This window comes from Chroicocephalus ridibundus, chromosome 3 (genome assembly GCF_963924245.1).
Source record: "Chroicocephalus ridibundus chromosome 3, bChrRid1.1, whole genome shotgun sequence".
Classification (NCBI taxonomy): domain Eukaryota; kingdom Metazoa; phylum Chordata; class Aves; order Charadriiformes; family Laridae; genus Chroicocephalus; species Chroicocephalus ridibundus.
In genome coordinates, this window is record NC_086286.1 from 32,235,925 (window position 1) to 32,256,050 (window position 20,126).

General features: G+C 43.6%; 1 protein-coding gene across 1 annotated transcript in view; it reads right to left on the bottom strand.

Annotated features, from left to right (window-relative positions):
• LOC134512838 (uncharacterized) overlaps positions 1-20,040 on the bottom strand; it is a 115,947-nt gene extending 95,907 nt beyond the window's left edge. The window contains exon 1 of the mRNA XM_063328637.1: positions 19,719-20,040. The gene's annotated coding sequence lies outside the window, so the exon portion shown is untranslated. The remainder of the gene's footprint in view (positions 1-19,718) is intronic.
• Positions 20,041-20,126: the final 86 nt, after the last annotated feature.

Below are 20,126 nucleotides of genomic sequence, written 5' to 3' on the forward strand. Positions count from 1 at the left end.
AGCAGGTCTATTTCATTCCTTCTGCCAGATCCTCTGCCAAACGTACTATGCCAGAAAGATCTAATTCCTGTTCTTTACTCCTTCAAGATCTCCTATCTATGGCACAGGCTGCATAGAGGAGTATATGTTCCACAGATAGATTGATAGCTGTGAATAAGCAGAGATTATATTTACCTAAGAACTCCCCTTCCCGCGTAACCCCAATGGCCTGTCCACAATGGAGTGCAAATTCTCGCCTTGCTCTCTCTACCCTCAGGGACAGGGAGTCCAGCGTACCTGTATGTTTTGAGGTAAACAGAGGCCACAATGCCACTCACAAACATGAGAGGAGCTAGGATCTGTGAGAGTCCATTTTATTTGCCAACTATATTCTGATGCCTAAGAGAAACATTATCCCTTGCTTTGTAAGAATAAACTTATTTGCTCATGCTTTTTATATGAGGGATGACTCTAATGCTGTCTGCTTTAGTTATTCTGCAAGGCAGGAAATCTGCAGTCTCTCACTAAAATTATAGCAAGTCCCATATTTGCTGTGTATATGTTATGTAAGAGTTACTATTCTGGGCTGTGCTAAATTTAAAAGAGAAATCTATCAGGGACTCCTACCAGCAACTTGGGCATTGAAATGTTCAGGAGGATCTCCTGCTTTGATTAGGCAGATTGTGAGCAGAAAAGCAGAGTTCAGAAGCTTAATTTAATTCCCAGTTCAAGTTAAAAGAGAAAATTGTAAAGCCCTAGGCAAATTGTCAATGATACTGTCATTTAATCTACTCCCAGAATAAAATTTCAGTTACAGTGACACATAATATTTGTAAGGGGGCATATCCTGAGGCCTTTCACCAATAAATAAAGTTCCTCACCTAGACTGGCCAGGGGGGTGGTGGTGTGTGTGTGTCTGATGTGTAAGTGTTATGAAACTACGCATGGTCTATGCTCAAGACATGTTGGCTTACTGAAAACTTGTAAAAATAACCTTTCTCCACTCCTGAATGTTCATGGCTTAGGTGGGGCTCACACAGAGACACTGTACTGCTTTACCTCATGGAAGTTATTTTTAACTACTTTTAAGTGTCAAGTGAACATGTTAGATTGTTTGATGCTTTCACCCTAACAGCATTTTACTAAATAACAACAACTTGATAACTAGTTAATTTACCAACATTAAGAATTAAGGAAAACATCAGCTAAACACTAAGAGCTAAATTTTCAAATGTTTACAGGCACCTAACTGTACGGCATAAACCTGTAGAAACCTGGATGTTTTGATCAATGTTTGTAACAGTGTCAATACAGACTGTCTCTGAAAACTTTTAATTCAATGATATAGGACAAGGGATTGCATAAAGGCGTAAATAACACTTTTTGGAAAGCTTTAACAAGAAGGAGGCTAAGGTGAGACTCCCCAAGGGATGATGCTGTGACAAACAGGTCAATACCTGAAACCATGACTGATCCCACTTTGCTACCTACAGTACTCCAGGCCACTCTCATTCAGTTCATATCCAGCTCCAAAGACTATGTAAGCTGTCAGAAGGCGAGAGAACTTTCTCTCCAGCGTCACCTGAGCTGCTCTGTGCCTCCTCTCTGTCGGTGTAGACCCGCAGAGGGGGAGGCCCATTCAAAACAGGGGATAAAGCAGCTTCCTCCACCAGCCTCAGGGTCACACCACCCACCACCACCACTGTTTGAGGAATGATGGTGTTGGTTAACTGATTATTTTTCCCAAATACTCACTTGAAATTTAGTGTTTTACTAGAAAACACATTATCACAGGCGAGGCTTTAGGTGAAAAAAGGTGCCTGTGGATTTTAAATCTTGGTGAAATGCTGGGAGCTATATTTTCAACCACGTGCACTTTGAAGGAGTTAGGTGTAGGCTCACCCCGAAGAGGAATAATGTGTATTTATCACCATGGTATTTTACCTGTTCAACAACCGATGTGTTGTACTGTGAGAAGCAGTCCTTTGCTGCTGATGTCGTTTCCACTGTGAAGACGCCTTCCAATACACTGGGGAAGGAGCTAGGGCTCGTCGAGACACCCAAAAATCCCCACACTGGGGTAGCAGCTCTCCACACCGGTGCGGCTCTCCACCTGGGCCCACACCCCGCACAGGGGGGCTGCTGAACCTGTTGGCCCCTCGCTTGCTGCACCGAGAAGCAGGCGGCCCTACACCACTTTGAAACGCTTTTATTTCCCCCCATAACAAGAACGGCAGCGGCTTCATCACTCGGCCCCCTCTCCGGCTGCTGTCCCCTCCCGCCTGTCTCCTGGCACCAGCCCTCAGGGGCCACAAGATGGCGCCGTGGCGGGAACGCGGCTCCCAACATGGCCGCCACACGGTGGGCCATTCGCGGGCGGCGGGAGCTGGGGTAACCCCTGCCATATGGCTGGGCGTGCTCATTTTCCTACGGGCAGCTTCCCCTCTGCCTCGGAAAGGCCTCCTGACTGAAACTGCCGTGTGAATGTATCCCAGAGCTTTGGATGTGAAAGCCCGGGCCTTTGGCAAAGCTGGGCCAGAACAGGTGGTGCCGTGGCCATGGCGAAGCCTGCGTGGTCCCTGCTGCAGGTGCAGCTCCGTGGGCACCCAGGGCCGCACACGTTTAGTGACTGCGGCTGTTGTTCAGGTCCCTAGGAAGAACTCGAGGCCAAACACGGCTTCCCACCCGCCCTTGTGCCTGGTGCTTCTCCAGCAGCACCTGTCAGTCATGTACCTGACACAGAAAATAGTAAGAAATGAGCTGGTTTTCTGCCCTACAAGCTTGGAAGGGGAAAAGGGCCAAGGAAACAAACCCAGAATACTGTGGTGATCTCCTGCGGCTCTGCAGAGCCTGAACCCCTGGAGGTGGTCTCAGGTGCCATGGAGGAGAAGCACTGCGCTTGCTGGGGATGCAGTTTCAGGCACCCAAGCACGAACCACAGGACTAGAAGACCCTTGCTTATTATGGTCAAGCAATAAAAGCTAACAGACAGACACAGAGAGCTCTTCTTGTGCCCAGATTTTCAGTTTTCTTTGATCTGGGAAACTAAATAATCATATGAGGGTCTTCAGCAAAGTCATGTAACAGATCAGCAACAAAGCAGGGCACAAGCAGCAGGCCGTGGAGCTGCTGGCCTTTTCAGGAATGCTCATGCTTCAGCTGGGATAATCAAAATAACGGTTGTTGTATCTAGTCAGAGCTTTCCAAGAAACATCTTTCCTGGAGCTGCAACCCAAACGTGACTGAAACCCTGTGTATCAAATCCCATCCTGTTCTGACATGCTGTCAACATTAAGGAGGCTAACTGGGATCTTAGTGCTTCAAAGCATTACCACTGCAACTGGTAGATTAGAGTAACTGTGCCACATTTCAATCCAAAGAGAAGATAAGCAACATCAAGCAAAAGAAAAGAAGGTTTAGAGACAAGAAGTTATACAGAAAGTTCTTAATTTTTATCTTTTGAACAACGCTGAAGCTGAATTGAAAAGTTTCAGGTCTGTAGTCTACAAATAGCTGCAAATTGCAGATGCATTAGTGAGAAAATTCTAAAAAGATGCATTAGTGAGAAAATTCTAAAAAAACCACAAAACTCTCAGCACTTTTAGAACACTTTTCCATTGGGATAACTCAGCAAGTAATTGCTATTGTCATTGCATGCATGGCATAACTTGCCTTGGGGGCCAGTGCCAAAGCTGGGATTTTAATTTAGGACTTTTAACTCTCAGCCAGCCTCAGCTTTGGTCCTTGCGTAATAGTGCTGTGGTAGAAAATTATCCCCATGGGGCAGATTGCACCTTTGGAAATTTTCAAGGTGGGGTTCCCCTACATGCTGAAGTGGTGTTCGGCTATCAAGAAAGCATCGTCCCGTGTCTTTCTCCCAGAACCCTCCTGGGACTTGCATGATCCAAAATTTACGCAAAAAGGAGTGGACAGGCTTAGAAGGACACTCAGTACCCCTGGAAAATCTCCAGAAAATTAAATGCTATTCCAAGCTGTTCCATACTCCTGCAAAATCACCCTTCCAGAGCATCTGGAGTGGCTTCTGGAGCAGTGGCAGGGCAGAGCCGACCTCCTCATTGCTGCAGCATCCTCCCCACAGATCCCTGGCGGACATCTGAGCTTGCAGCAGCCCCATTGTCTGCAGAGTAATCCCATGAATGGATCATGGAGGCATTTCTTCCCCCTACTGCCCCTCCTGCTGATTTTTCCTTGGGAAAGGATGATCTAAGCCCATGTGACTTGGGATTCAATATTTTTACTCTAATAGCGACTGTAGTGTGCTTCCCAAGTGGAAAAAAAGAATTTTGCTTCACTGCCACTGTTGAGCAGCTGCTTAATAGCCCGTACAAAGTCTATCTCTGTGTCCAAATTCAGGCTTCTCCTTTAAGTAACTTACAAACTTGCCTTCTGTAAATGCCTTCTGCTTATTTAAGTGCCAGTGCTGCCCTCATCACTGGGGGAGGAGGGGAGAAAGCCGAAATATGAGGTCATGTTCTAGTCACGTGACTGCTGCAGCATCTGTCAACTGTGATACAATTACTAAGCCATAACTGTGCGTTTATGACATTCAGACCCGCTCAGCAAAGCCTCTCCTCGCCTCTGGTGCCTTCACCCTTTCTGCGCTTAGGGATCATCTTAAAAGTTGTCTAGGCAAACCCGTACCATGAATCACAAAGCATGCATTTTGGCAGTCCGAATATTGCAATGTACCACGAAAATAACATTCTAATTAAATCCTTTCCCTGCAGAAAGCTTCAGGGCAGCCTCTTGGGTGGGACTGGTGGAGCGGCAAATTTAACCTCTGTGTTTCAGGAGAGCTCTGCGCCTGCTCAGCTGAGCAGGAGGGAACACGGTCTCCTGCCCGGAGGAGCTGAGGTTTGAGATTCTTTTCCAAACCGACTGCATGATTCTCACTTCAGCTGCAGTGTGGCTGCGTAGGATATGCAATCACTGGATAAAGTATTATTATTTTATTTTTTTCAGTGAGTGTTTTATGACTACAAGAATAGCCAGATCTGTTGTAGGTTATGTCAGGAGGTGCAGCAGCACACCAGTATTTTCTGTCTCTCAGTAGCCTGCCATCTGTATTGCAAACTCAGAAGCATTGCAAGCACAGTGTGGACAAATTCCCATTGTTTACGAGTTTCCACTTTTAATTGGTGGGTCCATGTCAGAGAAGAATGGGTACTACTGCGTACTAGGTAACGCCCCAATTATTAGAACCATATATATGTTTCATTGCATAGGGTCCAGCAATATCCTATTGGTTGCAAGTAGTAAATTCAGCAGAACTGTACAAATCCTTATAGATGAGCCCCTGTATGACACAGATTAATCACTATACAAAACATATTAGCCAAATGCAGATTTTTAAGGAAAAATATAAGAATATTTATGCCATACCAAAGTTCAGCTAGCTGAACACCTTATCATTAACGGGGTGGAGGGGGGGGCAAGGTCAATGCTCAGGGAATGTTTCCTTCTGAAGGGTGTTTCTTCTTCTAGAACATTGTGGCATCTTTTGGCAAAGTTGAACAGTTTCCTGAGTCAGAGGTTGCATTTGGATCATCGAGTCAGAGGTTGCATTTGGATCATCATATTTGATAGCCAAGGATGGAATCATCCTCCGCAAGTCTTTGTAGTCCTTTTAAAGCCCATTTACCCATTTTTGCTGCCACAACAACTGATGGCTATGAGTTCCACAACAGTATTAAGCACCATGTTAAAGCAATTATTTTCTGTTTGTTTAAAACCTGGTGCCTGGTAATTTCCTTACATTTCAGTTCCCATCAGTTCACGTTTATCTCATATATTAAGCACCATAAAACTATTAGTCACATTTGATGAGTTATAAGCTGATGCATATACATGACTCAGAAAGTCAGAGAGAAAAGTAAGCAAGCTATTGAACTGGTGGGAAGAAGGACTAGGATCGTTGCTGGCAGCATTTGGGCTGCCTCTGACGCTAGCACCGGTGATGCAGAAGATGAACTGTACTCTGTAGCTACCCCACAATACCAACCACATACCCTCAAAGGACAAAAGGAATCTGTTAAAGGGGGAAAGACAAGAAATCCTGTAAAGGAGGAATGCAGAACCTCTAAGGTTCTTGTAGCTGTTGATTGGGAAGAGTGAGCAAAGGAGAAAAAAAGATCACCACAATTCCCCTCAAAGCTCTGAGTCCCTTCTGCTTCTGTGGGCCCATTGGAGAGAAACTAAAGATACTCAGCTCTAAGCTCCTTCACGTATTCTCTGGCTTGAAGGAGAGCGCTTACCCAGGTGGTGGTGAGCTGGAGGAGGTTAGGGCAGGCTGAAGATCACAAGTAGATGAACGTACTAAAGTGTCTGAAGGATGTGTTCACCAATAATGCTTCAGAATGGAAACTGCAATTGCTGGGAAATTGGTGATCCCTGAATAATTTTTACAGACCCTACAAAAATTGGCAGAGGCTAATTGATCAAGCTAATATATAAGGGAGAGATTTCTGTGAATGCAGTCAAGGGAGAAGTTGAATTGGCCTTGAATGGAATCTGCTAGCAAAATCCTTAATGACTAACCCAGCTCTGATACAAACATCAATAACAGCAAGAATGAGACCACCCTTTACATAGCCAAATTTGAATCAGCCTCATACAATGCTTTTGTGTTTTAATTCTGACGCGTGGTATGAATGTGTTTGCGACCAACAGGGGACAGGAATTATATCACATCCCTTAGCAGAACATGGAATTTTATGTCTGTAGGTACTTGGTATATGAGAAAATTCAAGAAAAAAGAACAGCAGAAAACAAGGAAGGATTTCATATTCATTATTAGGTATAGCTGTCTCCTAAGTGGCATGTAAAATGTGGCATACCCACTGAAGTCATCCACTGAAGGAATCTGAAGTCATACCCACAGCATTTAATGAATTAAGAAGTGGCATGAGGCCCATCTTCTCACTTTGGGCTACAAGTGCAATTCAGGCTGCAGGCTGCAAGTTCTGATTGCGTCGTCTCTGATAGTTCGATGTGCATTTTTCTGTCCTCTGCTTTTCTCCTTGTTCCTTTTGACTCTTCTCTTGTATTCTGTATCCCTGTAACACTGGGGTTTTTTCTCAGACAGAAATCTTGAGGGAGGCAACATCTTACTGTGGGCCATAATACGATAGAGCCTCCAACTGCAGCAAGGTCTCCAGGAGTTGTTGTATTACCATGCATGCCTTCGTTTGTATGTGTCTTCTTTTGCATTTGATAAATAAGCTGTGCAATGAGAGAGATTTCTAGTTGCAAGAAATTCTCTGAGAGCTTCCTTAACAGAAAAGGCATTTGATGCTTGAAGGAGCATAGTAACAAGTTGGCACTGCATCTAAGCCTTTTATAACAGTTTAATTCACACCCTCTCTCCAAATGTAAATTAATCTAGATTGGGAAATGTTGGAAATCTGAAGCAATGTATGTAATTTGGTACTAGTCAAGGGGTGAGGAAGGAAGAATAAAAGAAAATATCCTGCTCAAACCCTTATATGAGCATTAAGCCTATTTTTAAGCCTTCTAGCTTGAGGCTAATAGTGCTGCTAACACCAACAGACAGAAACTGAGAGTCAGATCCCAAACTTCCATCCCCAGACCTGCTGAAAATTCCTCTAGTGCTTGGAACTTTACAGTTCTCCTTTCCACCTTTTCTTCACAATTAGGAAGGCAAAAATTTTAATGAAACCAAACTAAGTTAGGACTTAGGAAATTATGACTCCAGAGCATGGATTGTGAGGAAAGATGAACCTCTCTAGGTTCTTAATAAAAACAATATGGTAGAAAAATATGATTCTTGCAAAAAAGAGTTTGCTATACACGTATAGGAAAAACACACACATACAGACCGAGCCACATTTGGAAATGCTTTGTTCCATTTGCACAGACATTCTGTAACCCCATAGCTTTTTTTTTTTTAAAAACAAAATTTTCCCCTCTAATGATGGCTCTTTAAAACCCAGGCCGCTTCCCATTAAAATGTTCTTAGGCGTTCAGTAGCAGAGCACAAAGGCTGGTATCCTGCCGTCAGTCAGACAGGTGGCAGGGCACTTGCATAAAAGCTGTCATTAGGATAAGCACTTCTCTTTTGGTTCTGCTAGTGCTTTTTGCACTTAACTCTTTTCCATCCTCTTTTGGAAGGATGGGTGGCTGTCTGGGGGCTGTGTCCATGTTTGCATAGGTGATGCAAATGAGATTGAAGGTGTTTTGGTTACTGCAGATTACCATTTGAGAAATGCACGACATAGCATTGATTCACCATGGCTGCAAGAGAAGTAAATTAATGCAGGGAGCAATAATTTTGCGGTCCTTGTGTTAATGCAGCACCATTGCATGCAGACACACAAAACTGAGTTCCACATAACTATGCTACATCCAGCTCTACTGCCAGGAAAGGACTTGAGGTTTTTAACTTGGTCGAAGTTGTCCATGATTTTGGAGTACTCTGTAAGGTTGTTCATAATTATGCATTGTTACTATCTTAGGAGGAAGGCGACCTATATGACTTTCCTCTGATGTCTTTACTGTATGCGCTGTTATTTCTGCAAATGCTTATATCCCTAAGTTCCTGTCTGCCTCTTTGGGTTTCTCATGGTCAGTAAAATACTAGAGATCCACACACAGGAAGCAGCAACTTCTTTATCTTTTCCAGCTAGAGGGCAACACAAAGAGTGCAGTTCCCTGTCTGAAAACATTAAGTAGAATTTTCTATTGGCTTTTTGGATAACCTGAAGCAGGATGACCAGTAAAGGAACTGGGGTTTGTCTAAAGCCAACAGACAAATCTAGAACAACTCATCAAGCTTGAAATTAAAAAGATTTACAACCATTACTCCCAGCATTTTGGCAGTCATTCTAGTGAATGAATGATCATATTACTTTTTTCTGGAAGAGGAAGGGGGCACAAATTGGAATGCATGGGAAGATGTCCAGTTTCTTTTCAAACTTTGTGAATTCAAGACCAAGCCCATTTTGACTTGGGAAGAAACAGCGCTCTGAAAATATTTTGCCTGGTTCCAATCACACTTAATCACTGGTTGCCACAGAAATCTTCCTCAGGGGGAATGTTGGAGTTGTCTATGCCTGAAATCCTTTTGTTCCTGTCTTGCACTGCTCAACAGCACAAAGGTCATGTAAAATTTATTTCTAAAGCAAGATCTGCTTTGTTTGGATTCATCCACTGACCAAATTCAGCCATCACAGAAGCTGATGCAACTGAGCTGACTCATGCCACCACTGAATTTTTTTCAAAGTCTATTACTATAAGGTAAAGTCTACATCAGTTTTATCTTCTTGAGCTCTTGTTATTGCCCAGCATCAACCATCACTTTCTGATGATGTTTTAATGGGTGGAAGGAGCAGTGAATTTGGTAGCAGTGCACTCATGCATATTCATGAATATGTGAACTGCTGAGGTGTTTTGTCGTTCCTAAGTTGGCATGATAATACCAGTTTTCCAATGGAAAACATTTCTTTGTGTTAGTCTTTAAGAATTTCATTTAAATGCTTGAATTGATCTTTAAAACATTTTTTCTTTGCCCTTGTCACCACAGCTTTTTGCAGCCATCCTAGGAGGGGGTTTTGCAGGTTATGGAAATGGAAGGTCAAGAAGGTTGCAGCCACCTTTAAGAAACAGCTGTGGTATATCATTTACGTCACAAGATGGAGGGGGCAAGAGTTGTACATCCCCTGTTTCCACTGACAACACTGATCCTTCACCCCTGTTATCCTGTCAACATTATGGACGTACCACAGGATTTCCATCCTATTTTAGAGGCATAGAACTGAAAAATTAAGTGATGAGTTCATGGCTGAGTTTTGACAGACCTTGGACTAAAGGGTTAGATTACCTAGGTCAAAACGTCAGCCTCACTCTATCTTTCATCCCTACACAGCTGAGATTAAAGTTTTACAAGGTCATCATGTACCACCCAAAGAGCCCACTCAGGTACATCTGAAAATCCAGCTGTAAAATGTGACAGTGAGATCCACTGAATATTTTGGGATAACTATCCTTTTTCTTTTCTTTTTTTTTTTTCATTTTTTTTTCAGAGAGATAGGAGCTGAGCTCTGTTGAAACTAGTGCAGTGTTTGTGGCTTCAAACAGTTATACATACATTTTAAAAAGCTAGTTTCTCTATAGATACCTGCTAAAGAAGCCTGCTCCTCCTTAGCTTAGTGTTTTCTGACTGCTATTAAAAACAGAACCCATGAAAGCAATAAAGAAAATAGTGAAATGATAGTGAACACCACCACTGGTATAAAAGAGACCGTCAGCAAGAAAATGTTCAAAACCAAACCACCACCCCACACACAGCAAAAAAACCATCCCAGCCTACCATTCCCTCATGCTTCTGGTCCTTCCTAGAAACTTCAGGACTCCAGAAGCTTCATTTTTTTTTCTCATCCTGAATTATGGACCAACACATTGCAAAGGTGCTCTCTCTGAAGCCATATTTTGAGGATCAAGGAAAGAGTCCATAAAGCATCTTTCCTTCTTACTGACTGACAAAACCCCTTAATTAATGCAGAGTTAGGATTTCCTGGCAGTAGCTGGAGCCCTTATAAAATATCAGCTTCAGCAAAATTCAGACTTTTGGAAGCCAGGAAATACAGAGTTTAGGTCAACATTCAGGCAACCTTTGTTTTTCCCTCCTGGGAGCTGGCAATAGGAACAGGGAACTGGCAGTATTTGCTGAGTTGAATATTGCTGTGTCAAATGGTAGCAGACTCGGTAAACTATGGTAGTCGGAAAGATGGGAGGCCATACCTCTCAGATGGGGCCGCAGCCCCATCACTTCTGTGGGTGGGATCAAAAGACCAACATATATATGTACCCCGAGATAGCTGCATGCCTCTTTTCACGACTTGAGTTCTGTATGTTCAGTCAGCACCCCGGGAGGCAGAGATGTTTTAGGGAAAATATTCAGTGGGCTTAATAATATATATGTGACCAAATACTGTTATCTGGTGAGTAGTGGGAAAGATCGATTTTAATTATTATGGAATTGTTTCTAGGAAATTCATTCAGCGTGCATGTAAAGGAAGCGTCATTGCAAATACAGCCCCCTTTTCCAAAGAGAAGGCGTGCCTGAGCTATAGTAGATACATACAGTGTTCTCTGAAAGACGCTCCTGCAAAGGTGAATTCTTTCTATTGCAGATACGTTGAGGCATTGTTATGAAGGTTGGAGTTAATATTGCTTTATTATCCTCTGTATTTCCTGGTTTCTCAGAGGTTTGAATTATGCTGAGCTCAACTTTATGGAAGCAAGTGAGCAATCTTAACCATATGTTAACAAATCTTTTCAGCAAAGTAATGTCTTTAATAGGGACGTATTTTTTGTAGATTTTTAGAGGTTCTTTAGGTCCTTGTAGTTACTATTGCAACAATGGCACAACTGAAATGAAGTAAAGGGAGCTCTGGACTCTGAAGCCCTGTTCTCTTGAATGGGGTTGTCACCATTCACTGAAATATTTGGAGGCTGAAGATATTGACAGTGTGATGAGAGAATCCTCAGAAATTATGGTTCCACATTGATTACAATAAACACCTAAAATGAAAATGATGGGTCTCCCCTCTCCTCCCCCCTCTTCACTTCCTATCAGGATATACATAACCCTGCCTGAGAAAATTTCCAGCACGCTCTTCTCTTCCAGCCCTATTAAGTCATTAACATTTTAGAAGCTATTAGCACTTAAAGAGTTTCTCTTTGCTCTCCGATACTGTGCTGCTGCAGGCATGCTTCACAGCGGGCTGCTTACAGCCCCATGCTCCCCTGCATATGCTAGGTTCCCGAAGTCTGGATTTCTGTCCTCAGGTCTGTTTTTGAATCCCCTCCAGCATTCTCCATGAGCCAAATTACATGACAAATTGTTGAAGAGGACAGCCAAGGAAGGACTTAACCTGTCCCTCCTAGTGCAGAGTGGGTTCAGGTCCTAGAGCAGGACTGAGTGGGGGGACTTCAGGGTTCCCCGCCTTCCCATTCACTTCTCCCGTTCTCTGCCATCCAACCCCATTTCCCAGTATCCCATCCATCACCATTCTTTGCCTTCACATGACACCAGACTTTACCAGGCATTTCACTGGGAAGGTGATAACTGGCAGGGGTTAAAATACGGCTAGAATATGACATTTTTCTGTGTGAAACACCCTCAAATCAAGAAAGATGTTTGTTTCAGCATTTGGCTATAAAATTGAATCTTAGTGGTGCAGAGAAGATTAACTAATTTTGGGGCTTCCATCTATCAAGTAGATCAAGAATCAGCTTCAAAGAAGCTGACGAAAGAAGTCCAGGCTTCATGAAAGGTTGGGGAAAATTCAGAGGTCAGCTTTAGTCGCAGATTGATTTGTAGTAAGTCAAATTAAAAAAGGTATTTTTTCACATATATATGGTTAGAGCTGGAGGATTTGTTGGTTGGTTAGTTGTTTTTGCTACAGAGGGAAATACTACCCAGAATTACCAGAATTAATCAATAATAGATACTGGTAAGAACCAAGGGAAATAATTTGCATTGGAATTAGTGTAGCTCAGTAAAAATGAAATTCGGTACACGTAGGCCTTGCAATGATGATATCCATCCTAGTAAATTACACAAAGCCAAGGTATATTCTTGAATGACAAGACTCAATTGTCAGCACTGCGATATCCACAGAACATTTTTGGGGGTACTTTTGGGTGGAGCAACATGGGGAGGCTCTCCCAGGGAACTCACCAAGGCCACAGAGAAGTCAGCTTTGACATGGCACCATTCCCAACAGAGCAGAAGACATCAGTGTCGTGGACATGGCCAGATTGTGCCTGCTGGTCCCAGAGCCATGGAATAGGCTCAGGCACAACTGAGTTTAGTTCAAGGGTTGTAGGTTGTGGCCTTTTTGGCTCCTCAAAGACAGTTTTCATTTAGCTAAAATGAAAGATTGCTAAAGGTTTAATTTTGCCCTCCAAGAGCCACATCTGGGATAATCACAGGCACGAGCAGCAAACTCAGACACAACACAGCAGTGATCCTGGTGCCTTCTGGAAGTCTAGTGTACAGCCAAGTACAAAACAGGAAACCTGTTATCTCATGGATTCATCATATGGTGACCTTAACTTCCAGTAAAGCCAGTAGAACTGGAGGATGATTTGTAACATATAAAACGATGCTCAGTTTTAACTTTCCAGAGCTAGAAGTTTCAGGGGATTGGTTTCGTTCCAAAATACATGGTTGCCAGGAAAAAGTCAGTATTCCCTATGCAAATCCTGCCCTGTTCCTGTAAAAAGAATACATCTTCTGGTCTCTGGTTCAAGATCTTCTTTCATTCTCCTTTTTGGTACGCCATGGTACATAATAGCCATGCCAGACTATACAGTCTTCAGCACTGGAATGAGTCAGAGGTGTATATTTCTTAGCAACCATGAAAGGGATGTTCTGATGCTATGGTGATGTATGGAGCCACATAGGTAGCATCAACAGAGGATGTTAAGTGCTGAGAGGAAGCATTTGCTTGCTGAGTCCTCTCTTCTGTGTCTCTCTACAGCTCTACAAAAAGCCCCATCATGATACAGATTTTATTTCCAACAAAATGTCTGGTGAACTGCAAGTAATTGTCACCTTGGCCTGAGGAAGACACTTGCTTCTTTTTGACACTTTGACCAGCGCTAAATAGCTGAGTAGTGATTTATTCTGTTCAGGCTCTTTCACTGCTTAGGGAATAGCACCAAAAGAGCTCTAGCATCATTTATTTTATAGTTTAGTGCTATATCTCGAAATCCCCGATTTTTCAAGAAACCTGTGGGAGGTAGGTGCCCTAATCTCACCAAGTTTCCAAGGGATTTATTCTCTCTGGTGTGTAGAAAACTGCAATTTACATTGGCCTGAATAAAACACAAGCTTAATTTTAGGCTTGGGCCTGGGTCTGTGGACTTCTTGTATTTGAAATTAAGTACCTTCTCAGAGGTTAACTGAATCAGACACTTTTGTTCCTTTTTTGGTTGGCTGTTTCTTTTTTTTTTTTTTTAATATCTCTTCTACCCCTACATTTTCTCATTCTTCCATCTCCCTCCATTTCTTGCAGCATCCTTCACCCTGCTTTAGCTTTCCCTCTCTTTTTTCCTTCCTCTCTCCCTAAGGAATCTTCTTTTCCAAGTGTAGTAAAGTAGTGTTATATTTAATTTCTTCCTTAATTTCCTAAGAGGGGCTGGTAAATAGCATGCTAATGAATTTGGCAGCAAACACTAATTTGGGAGGTATTACAAGGGTCAGCATGGCATAAATAACTCTAGAGAAATCAAGATACAAACAGAAAAAAAAAAAAAAGAAAAAGAAACAAGATCTTTAGAAACAGATATGGAGAAAACCAATCCAATTCACAGTTATTTCTTAGGACAGAGAAAGCTGGAATGTTGGGCATGTAGCCACGGTTTGTATCAGCTTGATCCTGTCCGTTTTAACTGTGCCTTCATTCACTTGCTCTCCTTTTTATGTGTGGTGCGTTGGTTGAATTTCTTCAGGGATTGCACCATAAACTCTGCAGAAGAGAAGCTCTTTTCCAGTCTATATTTGAGCAGTTCCTATTCAAACCAAACACTTACCTTAATTAAGGACACGAGACTATCGCGAAACACTAGAGTAATTATTAATAACAGTGTGGCAACACAGCATTGCTGCAAAATTGGATATATTCTTGGAATGTGTATCTAAGAGAATCGCAGCTCAGAAGTGGACAGCACTTGTTGGGGGTGCTTCTGCTTGGACAACAATGTGGAAATCTGTGCGCTTCATTACTGAAAACACTGACAAAGAGGTTTCAAGGGAAAAAAAGATACTATGAGTTAGAAGGGAACAATACTGTTTTATCATAGTTTATCATGCCATGAGCATGAGGGAGTGCATAAGCTGTGCAGAGGATGAAAATTCAGTTTTATGAACATTGTTGAGGTTTGTCTTTGTCCTAATCAGGAATGCCACCTGCAAATTTTGAAATCTCTTAAAAAAAACACTTTTAGAAGGAAAATGAGGATGATTGAAATGTTTAAGGATGTCATCTTTTCATTTATGTTTCACTGTATTCTAAAACTATGCTAACTTAAATTGAAAACAGTGATTTAGAAATGAAAACATTTTGCTTTTAAAATATAAAACCTGAGTGCTTTGAAGCTGCTGTAACATTTTTCTACCTTTCTTAAAACATTTTCAAGAATTCACATGATTTCAAAAAGTATTCACCTCAAAGGAGCTGCCTTTTCAGAGCAAGGGGTTCCACTGATGTATTTTCTTTGACCGTCTTTAAAGCTCCTGCACTACAGTTATTAAGAAAAAGCACATAGGTTAGTGATTGTGACACTTTCCAGTGGCTAGTGCCGAATTTATTTTTAAAACATTGTATCTCATTCTCAGCAGTGAGTTCTAGTTTTGGTCCTGGTGCCACTGTTCTGCTACTGGCAAGCCGTGTATAAAGTCAACTAACCAAAGACTCCCATCTTGCAAAAAGGAAGGAATTTATTTAGGGTGGTTAATACAGTATCACAAGCTGTAATAGCACAACAGAGTAAGATCAGACAATTCAAGAGACTTGTGCGGGAGCTTTCCATAGCAGGGACCACACCAGGTTGCTCCCTGAAGAGACCAAGTGTGTTCCCCCTGCTTGCGACGTTCAGCCCCATTGAAGAGGACCGCTATAGGTACGCTGAAGTGCCAGTGTGCTCCGGCAATCAGATGACTACAGCAGATGACCTAAAATGCGTCTTTTTTTATTCTGATTTTATATACTGCATGCCTTTGCTTGGAGACATCGCCACGTTCACGAAACATTATGAGGGAAGCAAGCACACAGTCGGGACTCTTTAAATTGAGAGGAAATTAGTACCAGTGCTCTTGTAAATTATTAAAAAAAATATTTGGCGTAGAGTACAGACTGACATTCAGAAGGAACTGGATCTGCAACTACTGAATTGCGTATCCATTTTTGGCACCTTAGAAATACATGATTTGTTTCCTCTGTAGTACCTGAGATACATAAACATTCTCTGCATTGCATACTCTTGGGTAGAGAAGCAAAACTGTGATGACTGGATACATAAACGGCAAAGACGGCATTCTCACCATTTATGACAACAATAAGTCATTCTGACTGAGAGCCAGGCTTGTGTTATGTCCGTTGAGGTGTTACCTTCTGCTGCTTAGGGACTGCTCGAAAATGGGAGATTGATTGGTCTGAAAGACGATATGCTGCAAACAGGGCATTCAGATGACATTGCCCTTTTCACTGACTTTCCTCAAGACTTAACATTCCTTGTAAGTCTAAAAGTTTTTTTAGAGGATCATAAACCATGTCTCCAATCTTGCACAGACCAGCATGCCTAAAAAATGAATCCTCTGATGGACTATTGTGGGAGTAATTTGAGAGTTTTTCACACATCGCTTCAGGCTTTGGCTGGGACTTGGCATTTTTAGGGGCATTTCCTCAAATGTTGGCTACTCCCATGAAGTCATTTCACCCAACATGGGAAGTCACACAGAATCACAGAATGGTTCAGGTTGGAAGGGACCTTAAAGATCACCTAGTTCCAACCCCACTGCCATGGGCAGGGACACCTCCCACTAGACCAGGCTGCTCAAAGCCCCATCCAGCCTGGCCTTGGACACTTCCAGGGATGGGGCATCCACAGCTTCCCTGGGCAACCTGTTCCAGTGTCTCACCACCCTCACAGTAAAGAATTTCTTCCTGATCTCCAATCTAAATCTCCCCTCTTTCAGTTTGAGGCCGTTACCCTGTATCCTATCATTACACTCCCTGATAAAGAGTCCCTCCCCATCCATCCTGTAGGCCCCAAGTCGTCCACCTTTGTAGTGAGATGAGTGGCACTCTCTAGCGGTGCACATCCATCTGGTGACAAAGTGAGGCACCAGGGCTTATCTGGCAGGGTGGACAAGAGGATTTGGACAGATTAACGCCAGAGCGTACTCACAACACAGAGTGGCAGCACAATTGTTGAAAATAATTGTATTGGGTAAGTTTTGAGGTTAAATTTGGAGACATGTTAATAACTGAGATGGACAGATTTATCTTGTCAGAATACGTTGAGTTTAGACGATTAACAACACTTATTCCCTGGTTCCACACAGGTCTTTTGCTGCTTACTAAGGCCTGGCTTCATCACTTTCTCTCCTGCTGCTGGTAATGTCACATGAAGGACTTTGTGATTCTGCTTCACGGTCCCACTCCATCTTCTCACTTGCAGAAGCCTGTACACCCCAGGAATTGCTTCCAAGACATGTTTATCTTCTGATATCTAGCTGCATGCTCATCTACGAGGTTTCACTAGGCTTGTGTCCTCACAGGCTTCCCATCATTTATTAGACCTTCTCCTCTACACTCTTTCCTCCACTACTGACCTGAATTATTTGGAACAAGCCTTATTTCTAAGGGAATCTAGCTGTGTATGCTATCTCACAGAAGTCCTACAAAGCAAAATTTTAGTTCCTAAAATTAAAAAAATGGACTGTTTAGCACTCATCTGTGATGCTAAAGTAACTGCTCAGTGCACAAGCCAGAACTAGTCACAAACTGTCCTTAGAAATTAATTTTTTGTGAAAAATTAGATTGAACTGTCTTCATAGTAAACAATGAGAAATAAAAAGCATTTTACATATCACTAAGATGATAAGAGTTCCTTTTAACATTTCATACTGGTTTATTTTACTACTTAGGAAAGAAGTTAGGGAAAAATGGTTAGATTTAGTGTCTTTAATAAAGATATTTAAAATCATATTTGTCATAGGGAGGTAATTATTTTAACACATTTTTTATATTCGTACTGCTGAGAAATGGAAATGTATTACACAGATCAGATTGTTAATCTATCTGAAAGAAGGATGTGATTCCTGGTAAGGTATTCGTTGTGCCAAGACAGAGCTGAGTTGAATTCCTCCACGGAGCCATGTCAGTTGACACTGGCAGAGGCTCTAACACATTCTTAGGGAGCTGCTGAAATTCAGAAAAGTTTACGAGAAGAAAGCAATTTCCAGGAACGCTTGGTGAGCCTATTCTCCTTATTACTGCACCCTCCTTATCGCACTGCTGTGGCTGCATGACGGAAAACGACACCTGCAAAGGGTGAAAAACAAGCACAAGAAATATGCTGTGAATGAAACCACTTGAGCGCTTACAGTCCTACGCCCCTGTGGGTGATTCCATGGAGCCGTACTGGTCGTGGGGCTCGTGTCAGGTTTTATGAGGTCTCAGCTACCCATGGCTGTGCGACCAGCCAGGCTGGTGAGAAGAGCCGAGGCAAGCGTTTCAGTTTACCAGTTCCGTATTTTCATTTTCTCTAAATATTTAGTGCAGGCTAATTGGCCATCCATTGTCTGAGAGAGATGGGGGACTGGATGAGAATCATTTGGCTGAGATTGTGCAAGTTCAAAATGATGATTACAGGATTTGAGAAGCAATGCTAGCAATTAAGCAAGCAGCAGACTGGAGGGAGTATACTTCCCACTGACTGCGCAGGCGGTGGCCTGGGGTGCCGTTGCCCAGGGCTGCAGGTGTTGGGTGCTCCTAAACGTACACATTGGCAAGTACAGCAAAAAGGAAGTGAATGTCACCTGGGCCACTGAGTATTTGCATGCTTTCAAATCCCTCATGGGTACCTGGGAACCTCTAACCTCAGGTAGCACGAGTCAGATCACTGTAAAGCAGTTTTCCCGCACCTAGTCCCAAAACCCATCCTGAAATAGCTGCTTGTGCGGGACATACCTCATTTTGTGGAGTCCCCTTCTCTGGAGATATTCCAAACCCTCCCAGATGTGTTCCTGTCCAGCCTGCTCTGGGTGAACCTGCTTTGGCAGGGGGGTTGGACTAGGTGATCTCCAAAGGTCCCTTCCAACCCTACCATTCTGTGATTCTGTGAGACCTGTGCACCGAGTCCGGTGCTGGCTGCCAGCTGCCTTCCTGGTAAATCCAGCTATTTTATGGCTGGCATTTTCCAAAGGGCTGAGGAAATACCTCCTGGGGCAGCCTCTGTCTGCTCATGGGTTTGGGTTGATGCTCTCTGGATGAATCAGGAGATCGCAGCGGGGCAGTCTTGGATGTCCTGCTTTTCCCCTCAGTAGTCAAAAGGCATGGAAGTTTCATTGACTAAGCTGAAAAACTTGCAAAGTAGTAACTTTTCTATTTGGTCCTGATTTGAAAACATGCTTTAATGAATATTCAGATAAGCTTTGTGCAATGTGGGATTTGCATTTATTTTCTCCCTCAAGCATGTCAGATCAAATAGAAACACAAACTGTACGACACAGAGGTCTCCTCGTGGTTTGCACTGCTGCGTGCCGTCTTTTGTCATAATTGGATAGGGCTTATATAGCATAAATCTGCAAAAAACAAAAAAAAAAGGGCCAGAAAAGACAATTGTTTTCTGTCTGACTGTAAGTGTATTTCCATTTGAAAAAGTGAAGTTGGAAACGGCATTCTGGGGTGAAATCCCAGCGTCACTGAATGGTGGGATTTTTGCCATTGACCTGAGTCAGGAGCATGATTTCACTCATTTTTCGCGCAGTATCGACTCTCTCTAGATCTTGTCCTCCGGCCCTTTAGCCCTTCACATGGGTTCTCCAGAGTGTTTAAACCGCAGACGTTAGTGCTCTGAAATACACGACTGCTCCTGCATTTCAGACCCAAAGACAACAAACTCAGTGCAGAAAAAAATAAATAAAACCCCATCCTTTCTCGTCCCGTTATGTTCATACTTACCGGCCGAGTTAGGGGCTAACCACGCCACAGGATGCGACCAAGTTTCCTTTGTGGAAACGCCACCGGGCGACCGCGTGGGGGTCGGGACAGGAGAATTAGCGACGCCCGGGGCTCTGGCGGGGCAGAGCTGCCCGCAGCGCCCGGGTCCCCCCGCGGAGCCCGCCCGCCGCCGGGGCAGCGCCGGCTGTGGCCGTGCACGCGTGGACGGGCGAGAGCGGCGCCGGGGCGAGCGGCCGCTCCCGCAGGCCGGCCCCGCAGCCCCCGCCGCCGAGCCCACGCGTGGGCCGCCCCTCCCCGCCTCCGCGCCCGGGCGGGCGCTTCCCCTGCGCGGCGCGGCCGCGGCCGGGGGAAGGCGGCTCCCGCCGGGCCCAGCGCGGCGGGCGGATGGCGGGGGGGCCGCGGCCGGCG